Below are 18,657 nucleotides of genomic sequence, written 5' to 3'. Positions count from 1 at the left end.
AGCGAACTAATTTCAATAAATCTTTTCTCTTTTCTTTCAGTGTTTTCACTTCTGATAGTGTCAGCAAAAACAAAAAAAAAACGCCTTTTTGCAGACCCTGCATTTGTTCGTAGAGGCCATCAGATGATTTGTCAGCAATTTTGCCGCGAATTGGCAAAACGTGTGTACAACGACACCCGCGACACGCGTCTGTTTGGGTGACTAATTAGCGCTGGAAGGCGGTATTGACCATGAATTTTTATTAGCTGGATAAGTATTGCAACAAATGTGGGTTGCATTTTTTCGGTTGCCAATTTCTAATTTTGAGGATCATTTTTAATGATTCTTTTATAACTGATATTTTTTTTTAATAATTAAACCCATTATTTAAAAGTTTCCTCTTGACAAAAACATGGACCAAACGTTGAAAAAGAAGATTTTATCGCTTCAATCCGACCAGCGAATAACATGAACAGCTCTATTTTTAGTCCGAAGGACTGTGCGCTCTGACTGCGGTGGCTACAGTTTTAAAAGGATTCCTTACAGCCGGCAAGCTCACCGCCCAAACTTGTCAGTAGTCGTCGGAAGCATTAGCCATCGACAAGGTGGCGCCATTATGCCACGTATGTTTTACTTACCCTTTGAGGAACTTTTTTTCATTTTTTTTTCTTTTGATAAATGAAAAGTATTCAAAAATCTACTTTATCCTCGTGTTATCTTGTCGCAACCGCCATTTCGCCGTTCCGAGAAAAACGCGTTCTAATGTTTGACCTTGAATAAACAAAAACGAAAGCACGCAATGTAAACAATAACAAACACGTTTTGTTTGGCTGAGCAATATGTGCATTGTCCCGAAGTTTGGTTGAACTTGTACGTGCGTCAAACGCGTTCTGACATGAAATCCCTTTGGCCAGTTGTCGCACTTACATCAATTTTCAGGGAGTGACAAGATAGCACGACAAGATTGAAATTACTTTCATATGAAAAGTAACAAAAATGCACGGAGTTTTTTCGGATTTCGTTGAATATCTCAGGATTGAAACCGAATTTTGGGAATCTGCGAAGGTCAAAAGGTCACTATTGTGAGCTGCACAAAATGGCGTTCTTAACTCAATTTGGCCCAAAATGCACGTACGGCAAGTTAGCACGACGGCGACGATTTAAGGGTTTGCCAACAGTAGCGCCCATCAGTTGGCGGTGGCCCACCGTGGTCACACGAGGGATTGCAACGAAACTGGTTTTTCTGGGCCATTTATTCGATCTCCAGTTTTGGCCAGCAAGTTTGATCGGTTCGCGAAATACAGGGAGGAAACACTAAATGAATTTTGTATGTCTTTTCAAACACACACACTCACCATTAATGGATGCGATGTTTTTTGAAGTTGAATAAAAAGTAGTTTATTTGTGAAGGCGATGGCGCCGCACCATCAAAAGGAAGGCTTCGGAAGAGAGGACCCGGTGGGGCTGTTTTATTTGAGTAGGCCGGGACAAAACGTTTTTCAGGGAGTAGGCTGTGAGAAAATGCGTTAACAAATTTCAAATGAAAAAAAAAAACAAGTTTTGCATGATATACGGGTCATTCCATCTGAAGCGGAACAGCATTTGAAAATTACCATCTCCGATTCTGCACAAATTTGGCAGAGCTGTTGAGTGAGACAATCAAAACATGAAAAAATCTCGAATTTCATCCAAATCGGACCACCCCCTCCATTTTTGTACCCTCCCAAAAAATCGTCATTTTGGCGATTTTTGAGCGAAACCCCTATCTTCAAACGACGATAACTCAGGAACCACAAATCTTAGAGGGTCGGTCTTAGACTCAATTTTGAAGGAAATTGGACGTAGAATCCATTTCCGTGATCAAAATTTGGATTAAAATATTTTTTCCACCTGTATTGCGCAATTGAAAACTTTAAATGGCCGTATCTCAAAACAGCCCTATTATTTTTTTAAATTTGACCTCACCATCGTATTCCCCGTCTAATTTTACAAAAGAATCACTTATCGATAGAAAGGAATATGTTTCGTTCCAGAGATATCGAATTTTAAAGTTTTGAGTATTTGAAATTGCCTAAATTAGCTACACTCGCTAGAAGCACACATATTATCTTCCAAGAGAGCGAAAATCGGATCTTTTAAACGAAAGTTGTAGCCAAAATACGACGAAAAAGACGCCATTTTAAAATCTGAATAACTCGAAAAGGTGGTGGAGTTTGACCTCGCTCTTAGAAGCATCTGAAAGTACACATTCTAGAGTACATTTGCTGAAAATATCTCGGAGGTCTTTTTTGTTTAACTTATTTAATCTCAATTTGAAAATGAGCATTTTGAAACCATTTTTTGCCCATAACTTTTGATAGAATTGACCAAAATTCATTTTTCAAGAATAAAAATGTTCAGTTTGACAAGCTCTACAATTGTCTAGAAGGGCCCAAAAATGTACAAAATGATCTAGTGGTTGTAAAAGAAGAAACAAGTTTTGGCTGAATTATTTCAGGAATTAACAAAATAATTAAATATTTCAGCCAACACTTGTTTCTTTTTTTACAACCACTAGATAAATTTGTACATTTTTGGGCCCTTCTAGACAATTGTAGAGCTTAACATTTTTATTCTTGAAAAATGAATTTTGATCAATTCTATCAAAAGTTATGGGCAAAAAAACGATTTAAAAATGCTCATTTTCAAATTGAGATAAAATGAGTTAAACATTAAAGACCTTCGAGATATTTTCAGCAAATGTACTCTAGAATGTGTACTTTCGGATGCTTCTAAGGGCGAGGTCAAACTCCACCACCTTTTCGAGTTATTCAGATTTCAAAATGGCGTCTTTTTCGTCGTATTTTGGCTACAACTTTCGTTTAAAAGATCCGATTTTCGCTCTCTTGGAAGATAATATGTGGGATGACTGTATTGGTTAGATTTTCAATGTCAAAAAAAATAAAACTTTTGTAAAATTATCAGCTATTTTCAATAACATTTATTGCGGAACTCCATAATCAAGAATAACACTTTAAAACGGCTAAGTACTTCTATTTCTGGCACTTTTCTTTCATTAATTATTTTCAAACTGCAAAAAAAATAACACTCTTCAAAAATTTCGGTTTAAAATGCCTAATTAATGAAAACGGTGAATTTTAACAAAAAATATCAATTTGAGATTCTTATTACCGGTCTTACTCTGAATATTTCTTATTGCAAATTGCTAATAATTGGTTTTCCAAAAATCATTTTTTTTTTGGTTTGTAACTCCGGTACTAGAGTTTGGACTATCCTAAAATCTATCGCAAATGGTAACTTTTTTAGCCAACATATAAAAAAAATCGAGAATTTCAAAATACATATTTCGGGAATGCATCTTTTATTAAAAAAAAGATTAATAGAAAAAGAGTGATTCTCTATCAACTCACACGAAATCGGAAAAAGTTGCCCCGACCCCTCTTCGATTAGCGTGAAACTTTGTCCTAAGAGGTAACTTTTGTCCCTGATCACGAATCCGAGGTCCGTTTTTAGATATCTCGTGACGGAGGGGCGGTACGACCCCTTCCATTTTTGAGCATGCGAAAAATGAGGTGTTTTTCAATAATTTTCAGCCTGAAACGGTGATGAGATAGAAATTTGGTGTCAAAAAGACTTTTATGTAAAATTAGACGCCCGATTTGATGGCGTACTCAGAATTCCGGAAAAAACGTATTTTCATCGAAAAAAACACTAAAAAAGTTTTTAAAATTCTCCCATTTTCCGTTACTTGACTGTAAAAAAATTTGAAACGTGTCATTTTATGGGAAATTTAATGTACTTTTCGAATCTACATTGACCCAGAAGGGTCATTTTTTCATTTAAAACAATTTTTTTCATTTTAAAATTTCGTGTTTTTTCTAATTTTGCAGGGTTATTTTTTGGAGTGTAACAATTTTCTACAAAGTTGTAGAGCAGACAATTACAAAAATTTTAATATAAAGACATAAGAGGTTTGCTTATAAACATCACGAGTTATCGCGATTTTACGAAAAAAAAAGTTTTGAAAATGTTGGTCGTCGTTGATCATGGCCGTTCATCGTCCCCCGCGACAGACACGAACGACGAAACAAAAAGAAACGCAAAAAGTAACTTTTTCAAAACGTTTTTTTCGTAAAATCGCAATAACAAAAGTTACCCCTTAGGACAAAGTTTCACGCAAATCGAAGAGGGGTCGGGGCAACTGCTGTGTGAGTTGGCGGAGAATTACCTAAAATCGTTTTTTTTTTTTTCAGAGTACCCATTTTTCTGAAAAGTTTAAATCATAACTCATTTTGTTTGATTTTTAAAAATAATATGTAATAATAAAAATGTCGAGAAAATAACATATATTATATACTCATATTCGAAACTGTTTGAAGAAACAAACAATACGATTTAACAAGGGGATGCGTTGCCAACATTTAAAATATCACTATTTTTTAAAACATAGACAAATAATGTTTATTTTTTTATGTAAATTAGGATAAAATTTAAAATCATTAACAAATACAGAAAATATCATACCTTTAAATACCTTCACTACCTTAGCTATGAATTTTGTGAAAATTTTGCAATTTTTCAACCATGGCTGCCTATGTCTGAAATATGTTTTCTACGAAATGTTTACATTTTTTCCTGTACCTAATTTTCTTTTTTTTTTAGTTTGGACCCAAGGTTGCTATAGGTATAGTCAGGAAAAGAAAAAAAGAAACATAAACCAATAATTGTTTTGGTACCTGAGCAACTATTTTACTGTGCTTAACATTTTTAAGAACTATTTTTTGTTATTTTTAATTGGGTTTGTAAAATATGTTTGCTAACATTTTCCCAATATTTAACTGAAAACCAATTTAAATGTCTTACAATGAAAACAAATGAAAACAAAAATGTTCAAAACCCCAATCCTGAGTCAGTCATTTTTTTCCGGAACGCCTTTCTGACACTATTCCACCAAGTCTGCATTTCGTGCTCGTGCGTTAATGTCTCGGAAAGTTGGAGATAACCTCTGTTTCCATATAAATTAGTGAGATTTTTATTATATTTTTATTTCCATTTGTGAGTTTCAACCAGGGTTGAGTCGAACTTTATATGAGAATTTGAATAGCTGGAGTTAAAGTAGAAAAGGCAGCTTTCTTTAAACCATGTTTTTTCAAAAAAAATAGTTGCATTAAAAAAAACCAGATAGTCTTGCAAGAAAGGTATTCGCCCTCAGTCCGTCTGGTTCGTGCCGCCGATAATGTCGTGCAGACGGTTAAACGATTTCGCAAAGACCGTTTTTTTCCTGGTCCTGGTCTCCTTTTTCCGTTCTTTGAGTATATATTCTTTCAAAAACGATAAATACGGCAAGTATCCAAGCATAGAGAAAGGAAGAGCACGAGAGAGAAAAATTGCACACGTTCCGTTGCAGACCGACTGCTGCAGCTATCCCGCGGTAAAGTGCTTTTTTTTTTCTTTTCGGGAAAATGTTGCTCCCTTTTGGGCGACCATGGCGGCGGCAACGAGACCGGCCCGCCAGATAAAACTGCCATCATTGCGGTGAGTCCTCGTGGTCCCGACATCAGACAACGACCGCGGCAGGTGCACCTGTCTCACGCGTTCGCCGAACCCTTGGCTCGTCAGTTTGAATCCCAAATCAAAAACAATTGAAACTTGGTATTTTGAAGACGTTTAAAAAAAAATTGAACATTGAAACTCAGCCCATTTCAATCAATCATCGTTGCGGTTAACGTATCACAGTAGGCCTGACCATGGAAAAGAAAAATAATGCAAGTGATCGTTTGAATGCTTGTAATGTCAAAAATTGACAGCTGAGTTTTTTTTTAACTTTTACACTCTAATTCAAACACCCACGAAGCTAAGGGACGTCCTCGGCAGTGTTCTGGCTGTCGTCGTTCAGGGAAAGGTTCTGGGGGTTCTGTGGGAGTTCCGCGGGGGCAATTTTCAGACTGCACACACACACCAAAAAGTGAGCATCGAGTACCTGGGCGCTGCCGGTAATCTCGTGACGTCGTGAAGCATGCTGCAATTTGAAAATTGTGCACGATACGCACCGTCACAGGGGGGTGACTTTGGTTTTTGGTAAATTTAGTGAGAAAATCTTGAAATGCAATTTAAACAAATTGAAAGTAATATTTCAATCGCATTAAAATTTATTAAGAAAATCAAACAAAATAAATGCTGTTCATAATGTACAAACTCTACAGTACATACTTTTCGCAGTTGTGGTTAAGTGTTTTGCCTGTTTTTTTGTGTTGTTTTGTTTTGTTTTTTTTTTATGCGATGTCAGTTTTGTTGGCTTGTTGTTATTATCGTTTTACCGGTACTCTGGCGGGTGCGTTCGTCGTCGTGAGGGCATATCTTCCTCTCTCCACAACGGCAGACAACAAAGCATGATCCAGTTTATGAAACGCCTCAAGAGCTCACAACAATAACACCTTCAACAATGATTTAGTGGCTGTCATACGCCACCAGGAAGGATGTGTGTGTGTTTGTAGTGAGGAAAAGTCGCCTTGTTCTTTTCTTCCTCGGATGGAGGGACTTTCGTGACCGATGAAATTGTTTTTTTTTTACAATTTGTGTGTACAACTTCTGATCACTCTTTTTATCATTTTAATGCAAAAAAAATGACAAGACAACATTTAACGATGGATCAGCTAGGGTCCTCTTGGAAAGAACTGTCAAGTAGGACCTTTACTGTCAACAAGTCAACATTTTGAATCCTTTGCGGTCGCACAAAAGGGTCATTGTGCTCAGAAAAATAAGCTTTATTGATGTGAACAATAATATCCCAAATTAGGACTTAATGTTAGGACCCAATTGGTCAGCAAAAAAAAATTTTACGTAAATAAAATAATGCAACAGATATCTTATGAATCCACAAGTACAAAATCCGTTTTAAATATAAATTTTTAGGGTTATTTGGACATATGAAATTTGCATCTTATCCATTAGCCATCAATCTAGCTCTAGGTTAAACGATGTATGGAGCAAATTGGGATACTTAGTTATCAGGTCTAAACACGCAAAAATATAAAATAAATCTGTAATTAATGGAAATTTTGATAAAATTTCTTGATTCAAAAATTACCTGAACGATTCAAAAAATATACAACTATTTTTTAAGCTATTGAGGTTTTGCAGCGCGACTGTGTTTCAAATGTAGGTGGCGCCAAAATGAGGTTACTTGCCAAAAAATCGTATTCCTTTCTGCTGGATTGAAGAACAAAATCGCTTATTGAGGTTTTGCAGCGCGACTGTGTTTCAAATGTAGGTGGCGCCAAATGAGGTTACTTGCAAAAAATCGCATTCCTTTCTGCTGGATTGAAGAACAAAATCGCTTATTTCTCATGATTTCCTGCATCAATCATAATGAAACTGGTTGCAAAAGACGAGAAAAATTTTTTGCTTTAAAATAATGAACATCAATTTTTGGGCGCGCAAAAATTTGTGACCTTTTTCTTTAAAAAACATGTTTTGGAACAAGAAAAAATTAGTTTTCCCGTATATATCAATGAAATATACAGTTTTATAGTTGATAACAGATGTGTTTACGTATATTCAACAATTTTTATTGATTTCTGACAGACTTTCTTGCCTAATAATCCAATTTACCATCTTTTTATAAATTTACAGTTTTCTCATAGAAATATCAAACAAATTTTGGAAAGTTGTACACCAAATTGTTGGAAATAATTTTTCTCGTCCGAATCCGGCATAAGTTTTGTAAAAATGTTGATTATGGAGGAAAAACATATTTTTTCAAAAAATCATAGGTTTAAGCTATTTGTTCATAGGTGACGACATGTCTCTTTTAGCTTTGCTGCAAATCCTCTATTTCTCATGATTCCCGGCATCAATCTCAATGAAACTGGTTGCAAAAGACGAGAATTTTTTTTTAATTTTTTGAATAATGAACATCAATCTTTGGGCGCGCAAAAATTTGTGAACTTTTTCTTTAAAAAACATGGTTCAGAACACGAAAAAATTAGTTTCCCAATATATATCAATGAAATAAACAGTGATATAGTTGATAACAGATGTGTTAACGTATATTTAACAATTTTTATTGATTTTTGACAGACTATCTTTTACTATCTTCTACTAAATTTACTATTTTCTTATAGAAAAATCAAACAAATATTGGAAAGTTGTACACCAAATTGTTGGAAATAATTTTTCTCATCCGAATCCGGCATAAGTTTAATAAAAATGTTGATTTTGAAGGTAAAAACAAATTTTTTCGAAAAATCCTAGGTTTACGCTATTTGTTCATAGGTGGCGACATGTGTCTTTTTGCTTTGCTGCAAATTCTCTATAGAGTTATCTAAGCCCGCTCTCACGCACACTAGCACACCATTTGATTTGCTGGTCGGTACAAAATTTAACCTCACTTTTTTCGTGTACGTACACGCAATACATGCGCACGTAGATAACTCTATTTTGTTGCATTGAGTCACCCATACAAGTCTCTATAGGCCCCTAAAACCAAAGCTAAGTACTCGATTCTCCACCTACAATCGAGTAGGAGAACTTTGATGCAAGGTTACGTTTATTTTTGAGCATGAGCATGAGCATGAGAGATCACCCATGGTTGCCCCTCCGTTGCTGAACAGAACCGTAATATTTTTTCAGCACTACTGATTATAGGCTTCGACGATCTAGTGGTGTTTCCCTTATCAACAGCATGTATGAATGCGCTGAAAAGATAAAACACCATGATTGCTAAAGCTAGATCAGTTGCGAATAGGTAACAGTCATTGGCCACCAACGGCGCCCGCCATGTCAGTTTGTAGACCTCGATTTTAAGGGACGGGAATGTTAGTTAGCGCAGGTTGCTACTAGGGCAGCTGATTTACTCTGTGCTTACACCCCACGAGCGCCAGGAACCTGAAAACTTGTTAGTAGGATAGGGTGTTTGGTCAGGATTCATCATAGAAGATGATGATGCGACCCAAAATCATAGTGTTTGTTGAACGGTATTTTGTATTATTCTCAAGGCAAGCAATCGGAGGCTGCGGATGAGACATTTCCCGTTTATCTGTTGTTAAATTTTAAATGAAATGGTCTAGTCTTAGACAGCCGGCTGTGGAAAGATAGAACCAAAATCATTTGTAATTAAAACTTAAGGGTTAAACAGTGTAATTTTTAACTTGAGATGATTTCACGAGTTTTGAATGATTGATGTTTAATGAGGTACTGATTAACTTTGCGAACGACGAGTTACGATGTATCGAGATGAAATGGTATGATAGGGTTTTGTTGTTGTTGCACATCGACAACGGACGCGAAAAATTTACCGACCCGACGAAAAGGCATCGCAAGTCGAACTGACTGTCATCGGGACAGTCAAAGCCAGCCGCACCTTCACACGCACACACGTACGCGAAGAAAAAAACGAAAAACACACTGCGACGGACGCGAAAAATTTTGCGACCCAACGAAAAGGCATCGCAAATCGAACTCGATGCAAGGTTACGTTTATTTTTTTTGCGCGATAAATGCAAAGTGGAGTGAAAACTATTTTAAGGTTTTTTAAAATTAAATGATCTTTTGGAATAAAATAAAGTTAACAGGAGGTAAGAAATAAAAAGTTCTATCGGCTGACTTTTTAATTTCTTTGTTAAGTTGTCTTTTTCATTGAAAATTCTGAGATCCGGATTGAAAACGCGAGAATGAGGTTAGATTGCTAATTTTGAAAATCATTCCTATTATCATTTTTCAAGCAGAGCTTATGGTTGAAGTGACTTTAAAAAATATATGTCCACTTGGACAATCTTCATTCTCAATTGATTAGTTAGGTTTTGGTTGATTCAAACATTCCCTTATTTTGAATCAGATAATGAACAGGTTAAATCGGCCGTCACAAAAATATTTTTGTTGATATCAATTTTGCTATTTATTTCTTACCTGGAAATGGTATAATTTGCTACTAATGTCGATTTTATGATGAAATAAAACGATTTCAAATTTCAAACCAATTTACTCGCTGTAGGTTATAATGAAAACATCACCCCAAGTTTCAGCGCCCTCTAGTGGGGGGTAATTTTGACGTTTGATTGCCTATACAATTTTTGCGGTTACCTTAGTATGCTAGAATGGTGAGCAACTCTCTACAAAATCGGCCGATTTCAACCATTTTTTTTTTGTATTTTTTGAATTGGAAAAGTTGTAGGTATTGTTGAGTAGAGACCCTTAATAGGGAGACTGGTCTAAGTTTGCTAAATCGATTTGGCAACGTATGTTTTGAGGTTGGCAACACTGATAAGTTTTGCTGGGCGTAAAGGCAAATGCTCGTTTGGATACGTCAAACTCGTGTCTGTTTGGGTACGTCAAATTCACTTCGACCAGTCTCCCTATTAAGGATCTCTATTGTTGAGGACTATTGAGAAAAAAAAGGTACACGGAAAAAAAATTGCAGAATTTTTTCTCAACTTTTTTTTTCACAAAAACTCAATTTCCCAAAATATGCACTTTTTGATTTTCGAGATTTTTTTACATGTTTTAGAGGACAAAAACCCGCAACTTTTGAGCGTTAGAGAAACATGGTCAAAAAATCTGTCGCCGAGTTATAATTTTTTGAAAAAATAGTGATTTTTGGAAAAAAATTAAATTTTATGCAAAAACAAATTTGACGTAATTTTTTAATGTAAAATTGAATTTCCAATCGAAAAGTACCTTAAACATTTTTGATAAAGGGCTCTGTTTTCAAGATATAGCCACTGAAAGTTGGATTTTTGCGAAATATTTGCAGTTATTCGTTTTTTTTAAATAGTGACCATGAGTGAGCATTTCTAAAAATATTTTTTGAAAAGTTCAGAAAAATTTCCATGAAATTATCTAAGAGATATTGAAGTTTAGACCAAACAATGAACATTACACCCAGTTTAAGTGCCAGTCTTGATTTATTTTTTTCAAAATATTTTTTTTTTTTTCAAAAAGATCGGAAAATTTCACGAATGTTTCATGCATTAACATTGAAAATCGGACCATTAGTTCCGAAGATATCGTCATTAGAAAATGGTGGGTTGTTTTGGTGAGGCTTAGAAAACTTCAATTTTCATGTTTCTTTTTTTAAGCCGCTATAGGGTAGGGTAGTCATCAATGAGACACTTTTGGTTTTCAACTTTCAAAGATTTTTCTATTTTTTCCATCAGCATGTTATAATGAGCTTTTTGTGGCATTTTCTTTCTTTTAATGTGTTCTAACATTGACCAAAATATGAGATCGATCCGACATCTACAGCCAGAGTTATTCAACTGTCTCATTGTAGACGCACTTGGCAGGAACAATGAGACAGCTGGGGAACAATGAGACACACAACGAAAATCAAGATTTTTCTAGTAAAACATCATGTTTTTGTATTGTTCCATTGCAGGTAACTTGCCTTGAACATTTTAGAGCAATTTTGCCAACATGAAACTTTAATTAACAAAAGTTATACTAAAAAGTATTTAAATTTTGTAAAATCCGTATATTTATACCAAATAACTTTGTATTTTTGGTTAAATGAAGTTAAAACTCATTAAATATGCCAAAAATCACTTTTAATTCATGTTTTGAAAGATTTCCATAGATTTTGAAAAGTTTAATGAAGAAAAATCAAAGTGTCTCATTGTTACCCATGAGCTGAAATGAGTGGGGAACAATGAGACAGTCCTGGATACTGGGTATATTCTGAATTTTGGCCAAACCTGATGAAAGGACATTGTAGCCCAACTCAATCCCTATGGAACGTCGAAAGAAATTTGAAGAAATATTAGTTTTGGTGTTAATGGCAGCCTACGAGCGAAAAAGTAATTTTTGTCAATAATTTACTTTTACATCCCAGAATCAAACATTTATGAATAACTTTTCCAGGGAGCGTCCATAACCAAAGCCACTATAACGGCAGACGTGTATCCAGTAGACACAACTTTCCCCCAAATATGAGCCTGATTGGTTGAAACTACGACTTGTGAGAGCCATTTTATCATTGTTCCCCGTGTCTCATTGATGACTACTCTACCCTACCTCAGAAATCAGAGGTCCAATCTTCAATGTCTTTTAGACAATTTCATAGAAAATTTTCTGAACTTTCCAAAAAAATATTTTTAAAAATGGTCACTAATGGTCACTATTTTTAAATATAAAAAAACGCAAATATTTCGCTAAAATCAAACTTTCGGTGGCTATATCTTGAAAACAAAGCCCTTTATCAAAAAATCTGTAAAGTACTTGTCGATTGAAAATTCAATTTTGCTCTGGTACGTAAATATTCGAAAATCTGAATCTTTTGAAGAAATATTCTGATCGATTTGGTGTATTTAGCAAAGTTTTAGGGATTGATGAGGACTATTCAGAAAAAAAGTAATTTTTTCCAATTTTTATAATTGTTTTTAAACAGAACCCGCGTTTTCAAATTATTGATTGTTTAAATATTTTTGGGGACAAAAACACGCAATTTTTGTGCCAAAAAGAATTGAGGGTACCGTCATCAGGGGTGACATTGGGTCAAAGAGTATTGAGTATTTCCCTTCTCTCTGATTGAGTCTTGGGGGGAGATTGGGTCATAAAAAATTTCAGCATTTTTGTATGACCTACTGTCTCACCTGATGACAGTAGACATTTTGCCGAAAAAAATCCCCTCGTTTTTTTCTACAGTTTTTGATGTAAAATCGAATTCACCATAGAAAAGTACTTAACAGAAATTTGATAAAGTGATCGCTTTCGAGGTATGTTGAAAAAGTTTAATATTTGGCCGGTTTGAAATGTAGTTTTTGATTAAAATATTTTCAATATTTATTTATTCAAAATTCACATGTTTTATAAATGTTTCAATTTTGGACCATTAGTTTCTGAGATTTGGATTCAAAAAATATAAAAAGACGAAATTCTAAGAATTCACGTTTTTTTTTTCTTCTAAAACATATTTTAAAAAAATCTAAAATACGAATATTGGGTAATTGAATTATGTCTTAAAAAAATATTTAAAAATTGTCAAAAACAAATTTTGCTTTCCTATTTTTGTCTGAACAGTCCTCCTACAACTACAACTTTACCTAAGATACCAAATCGATCACAAAATTCCTCTAAAAATTCAGCTTTTTGTATGAACAGCTGAGCAGTTCTCTAGAATTTCGGTCATTCGATTTTTTTTGTATTTTTTAATCCGACTGAAACTTTTTTGGTGCCTTCGGTATGTCCAAAGAAGCCATTTTGCATCATTAGTTTGTCCATATAATTTTCCATACAAATTTGGCAGCTGTCCATACAAAAATGATGCATGAAAATTCGAAAATCTGTATCTTTTGAAGGAATTTTTTGATCGATTTGATGTCTTCCGCAAAGTTGTAGGTATGGATACGGACTACACTGGAAAAAAATAATAAACGGTAAAAAAAATTTGGTGATTTTTTTATTTAACTTTTTATCACTAAAACTTGATTTGCAAAAAAACACTATTTTTAATTTTTTTTTATTTTTTGATATGTTTTAGAGGACATAAAATGCCAACTTTTCAGAAATTTCCAGGTTGTGCAAAAAATCATTGACCGAGTTATGAATTTTTTAATCAATACTGATTTTTTCAAAAAATCGAAATTTTGGTCGTAAAAATTTTTCAACTTCATTTTTCGATGTAAAATTAAATTTGCAATCAAAAAGTACTTTAGTGAAATTTTGATAAAGTGCACCGTTTTCAAGTTATAGCCATATTTAAGTGACTTTTTTGAAAATAGTCGCAGTTTTTCATTTTTTAAAATTAGTGCTCATGTTTGCCCAGTTTTGAAAAAAATATTTTTGAAAAGCTGAGAAAATTCTCTATATTTTGCTTCTTCGGACTTTGTTGATACGACCTTAGGTTGCTGAGATATTGCAGGAAAATTGATGTTCTCGAAAAAATAAAAAAAATGTTTTTTTTTGCAAATCAAGTTTTAGTGATAAAAAGTCAAATAAAAAAAATCACCAATTTTTTTTACCGTGTATTATTTTTTTCCAGTGTAGTTCATATCCATACCTACAACTTTGCCCATGACACCAAATCGATCAAAAGATTCCTTCAAAAGATACAGATTTTTGAATTTTCATACATCATTTTTGTATGGACAGCTGCCAAATTTGTATGGAAAATTTTATGGACAAACTAATGATGCAAAATGGCTTCTTTGGGCATACCGAAGGCACCAAAAAAGTTTCAGTCGGATTAAAAAATACAAAAATTAAAATTGAAGAAAAAAGACCGATTTCGTAGAGAATTGCTCAGCTGGCAAAATTGTATAGAGATTAGTATGGGTGAACCAATGACACAAAATGGCTTCTATGTTCATACGAATGGCCCCCAAAATGTTTGAACCAAATAAAAAATTACAAATAATACCCATTTCGGAATTCCGGCAGATTCTGCAGGATTTGCGCGAGTAAAAAAATCACCCAAAATTCCGCGGAGGCAACGCGGAACGATGTTTTTGATCGCAAAAATTTACAGATTTGATCAAATCGAGTTCTGCAAAGTTTCAGTATCAGAAGTTACCGTTCCAACTTGTTTTTGGAGACTTGGGCTTCCGCGCAAGTTTGACGTGCGTTGGGCGTTCCAGTGTTAACAAAGCTTTTTGTCATGTCTCCAACCAGAATCCAAATTGTGCTATGTCTCACCCAAAGACAATGTAAATGCGACGCTTTGAAATGTAAGCGTCGACAGTTAATTACACAGTGAAAAAAATCATGGTCGTATTACATCTGGGATTGGTTTCTTCTATTTTTGTTAAAAAAAAGTTTAATTTTAATTCTAAAAATGTATACAACAAAATCCAAAATTACACATTTTTTACTGTGTAAAACATACAACTTATGGTCCACATTTAAAAAAAATGTTCATGGGTAGTATTTTTTGTGTGTTTCTGTTTGTTTACCACTTTTGTTTATTGTGTACTCATATTACTACCAACAGTTTTGTAGACCATCGGGCCTTACGATATAGCATGAGGGAAGCAAAAACAGGGGAAATTTGGTTTCTGTTGTTAATTTGTTGATTCCAAACAGCACGTTTAACGACCTTAACCAATCGTGAGGCAATAGTTGATAGAATCGGCGATAGACATACATATTTGACATAGTTCAAGGCGCATAATTGTTGTTCAATCACTCACCTTGGGTTAGAACCAGCGAACTGCAACAAATCACAGCATTCCCAGCATCAACTTTCCAACTTCTTCCAAGACTGGAAGTTCCAAATCAAAACTGGTTCTTTGCTCACACTGCTGGCCAACAAGACTCCAACTGGTTTTACACGATAAAATGATCAACTTAGCACCACCCCAAAGAGTAACACAACTAACTCACTTTACTCACTTCTCCCTTTTTTTCAGAATTCGCGCACCACAAAAGATGAGCCAGTGATCTTTACGCTACTACTTTCTCGGCAGACAGGCCACTTCCCCGTTTGGAGGGTGCGTGGGCGTACGCAGCGCCAGCGGCGGCAATATGGTGCCAATGCATTTCTGAAAATTACTCGTTCTTTCTTCTCACTCCCTTTTTTCACACTTTAACCAACAGCTGTTCCAAATGATGAGGCTTCTTCTTCTTCGTCTGCTTTTACGCGTTTCTTCTTGATAATTTTGCAAACTTTCACATCTCTTTTGCCAGTTGTTCACAGTTTACTGAAAGTTTTTTTTTATTTTTTTGTCAGTGATGCTTACGAGTCACTTAAGGTTCTTCGGCTGGAATTATGGAACGAAATTAGCAAATTATTCAACGCTCTCTTTATAAACATATTTAAAACATTGTTGGAGTTGTTTTGCAAATCTACCTAATTCGTGACATTGTCTTTCTAAAATCTTTGTTGCGGCATTTTTTACCAAATTTGTACTAACAAAACTAACAAATCGACGCTGTCGTGCTATCTTGTCGCACGTCGCTTTTTGACGTTCCGAGACTTTGAATTGAAAAAAAAACGAGATCACGCCATGTAAACAACAACAAACACGTTTTTTTTGTTGACCATTCTGTGCATTATCCTGAAGTTTGGTTGAATTTGGTTGCTGAAGTCCAAAGTAATAATTAAAAAAGTTTACGGTAGTCGAGCTTCTACGTGTGTCAAACGCGTTCTGACCTGAAATCCCTTTGGTCAGCTGTCGCATTTACATCACTTTTCAGGCTGTGTCAAGACAGCACGACAAAATTGAAAATTCTTTAATATGAAGAGTTACAACTATGCACGGACTTTGCTGCGTTTCAAATCATATTAAGCATGTCTGGGATCGATCAAAAATATTTTCATTTTTTGTGGAATAACAATGTACAGCACCGCAAGAAGTTTTTTTTTTCGACGAAAAAAAAATATCTTCAATAATTGGATATTTTGAAAACTAATGATTGCAAAACAGCTGGGCAGATGAAAATGCACTTTAAAACATTTTTTTTTTTCATTTAAATGTTGAGAAAATAGCTTGTTATTTCATTTTTTATATTTTTTTATTTTCAAAGTAGGTGAAAGTATTTTAATGGTTAAAAATGTTATGTTAAATATGTTTTAGCATCAAACTGTCTGAACGGCTTTCACGGGGTGCCATAGAAGTTGGTTTGTTTTCATCAGAAATCTGCTTTCTCATTCACGCAAAAGTTGTTTTCCATGCGATTTCTAGCTGTTTTTTTTTAACTGACCGTCTTCTTTTTTTTTTATTCAGGACGCTCTGGCGGTGATTTATTTATTCTTGAGTAAAATCATAGTTTTTGCACTGGGCCTGGCCTTTCAGCCTTATAACTTAAAAGCGATGCAAAATTTTAGGTTGCAAATTTAATTTTGCAATACCGAATTTTCAATATTTTACAGAAAAATATTTTTCTCATTTCATTCGGATGCCGTGTACGCTCCTACCAATTTCTTTAAAATTTGGAAATTTAGTTACAAGGAGGGGAGGGGATTTTAATTTTAAATTTTTGCTCTACGTAAACAATCTTTTTGACAGCTTGATCGTTTGTCGCAATACCTGTTTCTTCTGTAAAATATCACAATGTGTCGAGCTGTGGATTTTTATTTTTTATTTTTTAGTTGCAATCAGCTGAAATCAATTTAAAGTGCAATTTTTGCGTTTGAAATCATTTTTAGCATGTTTGAATTTATTTAAAAATCACTTGCATTTTTGAAAATTTGCAAAAAGTTTTTTATCGCTAAAATGTTTGTTTTCATCAAATCCTTATTTTTTTTATTTTTTTTTTTTTTGAAAACTAATGATTGCAAAATAACTGAACTAGTGTAAAATGCATTTTAAAACACTTTTTGCATTCAAATGTTGAAACTATAGCTTGTTATTTCATTTTTTAAAACTTGCCAACCTAGAGCAGTATTCGCTTCAAAAGAAAAATCCCAAATCACACTGCTTCATCAAAGAACACCTGTCAATTCAGTGAACCCTCTGTTTAGTTCGGTAGCCTTCTCTCTTCGCGCTGACCGGGTCTTGATCAAGTTTCTCGCGACAAGCTCGCAGTAGGCCGCCGGTGGTTGGCAGGCTGTTGACAGAAGACGGCGGCCGTAGAAGAAACCGAAAAAGAACTTCTCTCTCCTTCAAAGTCGGACTCGTCGATACAAACGAGCAAGCCTAATCGTAAGTACAAACATTTCAAAGCTAATACGGAAAGCCGCGACCAAGATCGTCCTCCCGACGAACGCGCGGGGAAGAACTTGACGAAAGGTCTCCGAGATACTTTGTGTACAGTTTGTGTATATTTACACACACGCATACAAGCGGCAGCGCGTGGAGGAACGAAAAAAAAGAGATCCGAAATGCCAAAACCGGCCGGCGGCGGTCGGAGCGCACTCCGTCGTCGTCGGAGGATTCGCTGCGCACCGGACTGAACCACGACACGAAGATTAATCCCCCGTTTCTACCGGCAGGCGTGCACTTTATCTTCCCTCTTCTCCGCCTGGACTCCTCCCGGAATCATAAGACTGGAAGCATCGACGGTAAGCATTTACCTATTTGCACTCACAAGACGACGAACAGAAGAACACAACATTCCACCACTTTCTACTAATAATTGTTTTTGTTTTGCCTCTAAATTTTCACTTTGGCAGTTCTACAGTTGACTTGCATCACCACAAAACAACACCAGCCGGGAGGAGAGCATGTTGAACTACCGCATGTCAACCCGTCCACGACCTATCATCTCCAGCACTCTCTGTACAAGTTAAAGGCAGGCCAAGCTGCTGCCACGAGGAAAACCGACCTGACTCGACCGCTGCCACACTACGACTGACGGAGACCACCACAGTAAGTACGACCGCGGTCAAGGAAGAAGAACCGGTAAACCGAAGGAAACTAGTTTCGGCTTCGGCTCGCGGCTCATCGAGTTTGCTGCAGTGATGCCAGGTCTCAACGTCGTCTCTCTGAGGAAGAAAAGAGAAATAGCCGGTCCAACAACCAAATTGTTCGAAAAGAAGAAGGTTTGAGTCTTCGCTGGACCTAATCTTAAAAGTAATTTCGAAATTCTAGGTGAATTATGGGTAGTGTGAGTGTCGACGCAGTCTGTATTTTACAAAAACGAGTTTCTAAAATATTTCCGAAACAGCTTTTTCGAAATGGAATTGTTAGCTTAAATTCACTCTGGCTTTACATAGATGGCGTTGGCAAAATAAATCATGAAAGACTGAGATTCTTTGTAACAAATCCGTCAAAAGGAGGTTCTGGAAGAATTATAGTCCTTTTG

General features: G+C 35.3%; 1 protein-coding gene across 4 annotated transcripts in view; it reads right to left on the bottom strand.

Annotated features, from left to right (window-relative positions):
- Positions 1-18,261, bottom strand: part of LOC6051495 (extracellular sulfatase SULF-1 homolog) — a 107,125-nt gene extending 88,864 nt beyond the window's left edge. For 2 of the 4 annotated variants that reach the window (XM_038259756.1, XM_038259759.1), the window contains exons 1-2: positions 17,927-18,222; positions 15,102-15,671 (exon numbers count right to left, since the gene is read on the bottom strand). The gene's annotated coding sequence lies outside the window, so the exon portion shown is untranslated. Of the gene's footprint in view, positions 1-15,101; positions 15,672-17,926 lie in introns of all 4 variants that reach the window. The other 2 variants (XM_038259758.1, XM_038259757.1) reach the window with 2 other exon arrangements.
- Between the last annotated feature and the right edge of the window lie 396 nt (positions 18,262-18,657).

The sequence above is a fragment of the Culex quinquefasciatus genome, chromosome 3 (genome assembly GCF_015732765.1).
Source record: "Culex quinquefasciatus strain JHB chromosome 3, VPISU_Cqui_1.0_pri_paternal, whole genome shotgun sequence".
NCBI classification, from domain to species: domain Eukaryota; kingdom Metazoa; phylum Arthropoda; class Insecta; order Diptera; family Culicidae; genus Culex; species Culex quinquefasciatus.
Note: the sequence above shows the minus strand (reverse complement) of the source record. Positions and strands in the feature narration are given on the sequence as shown.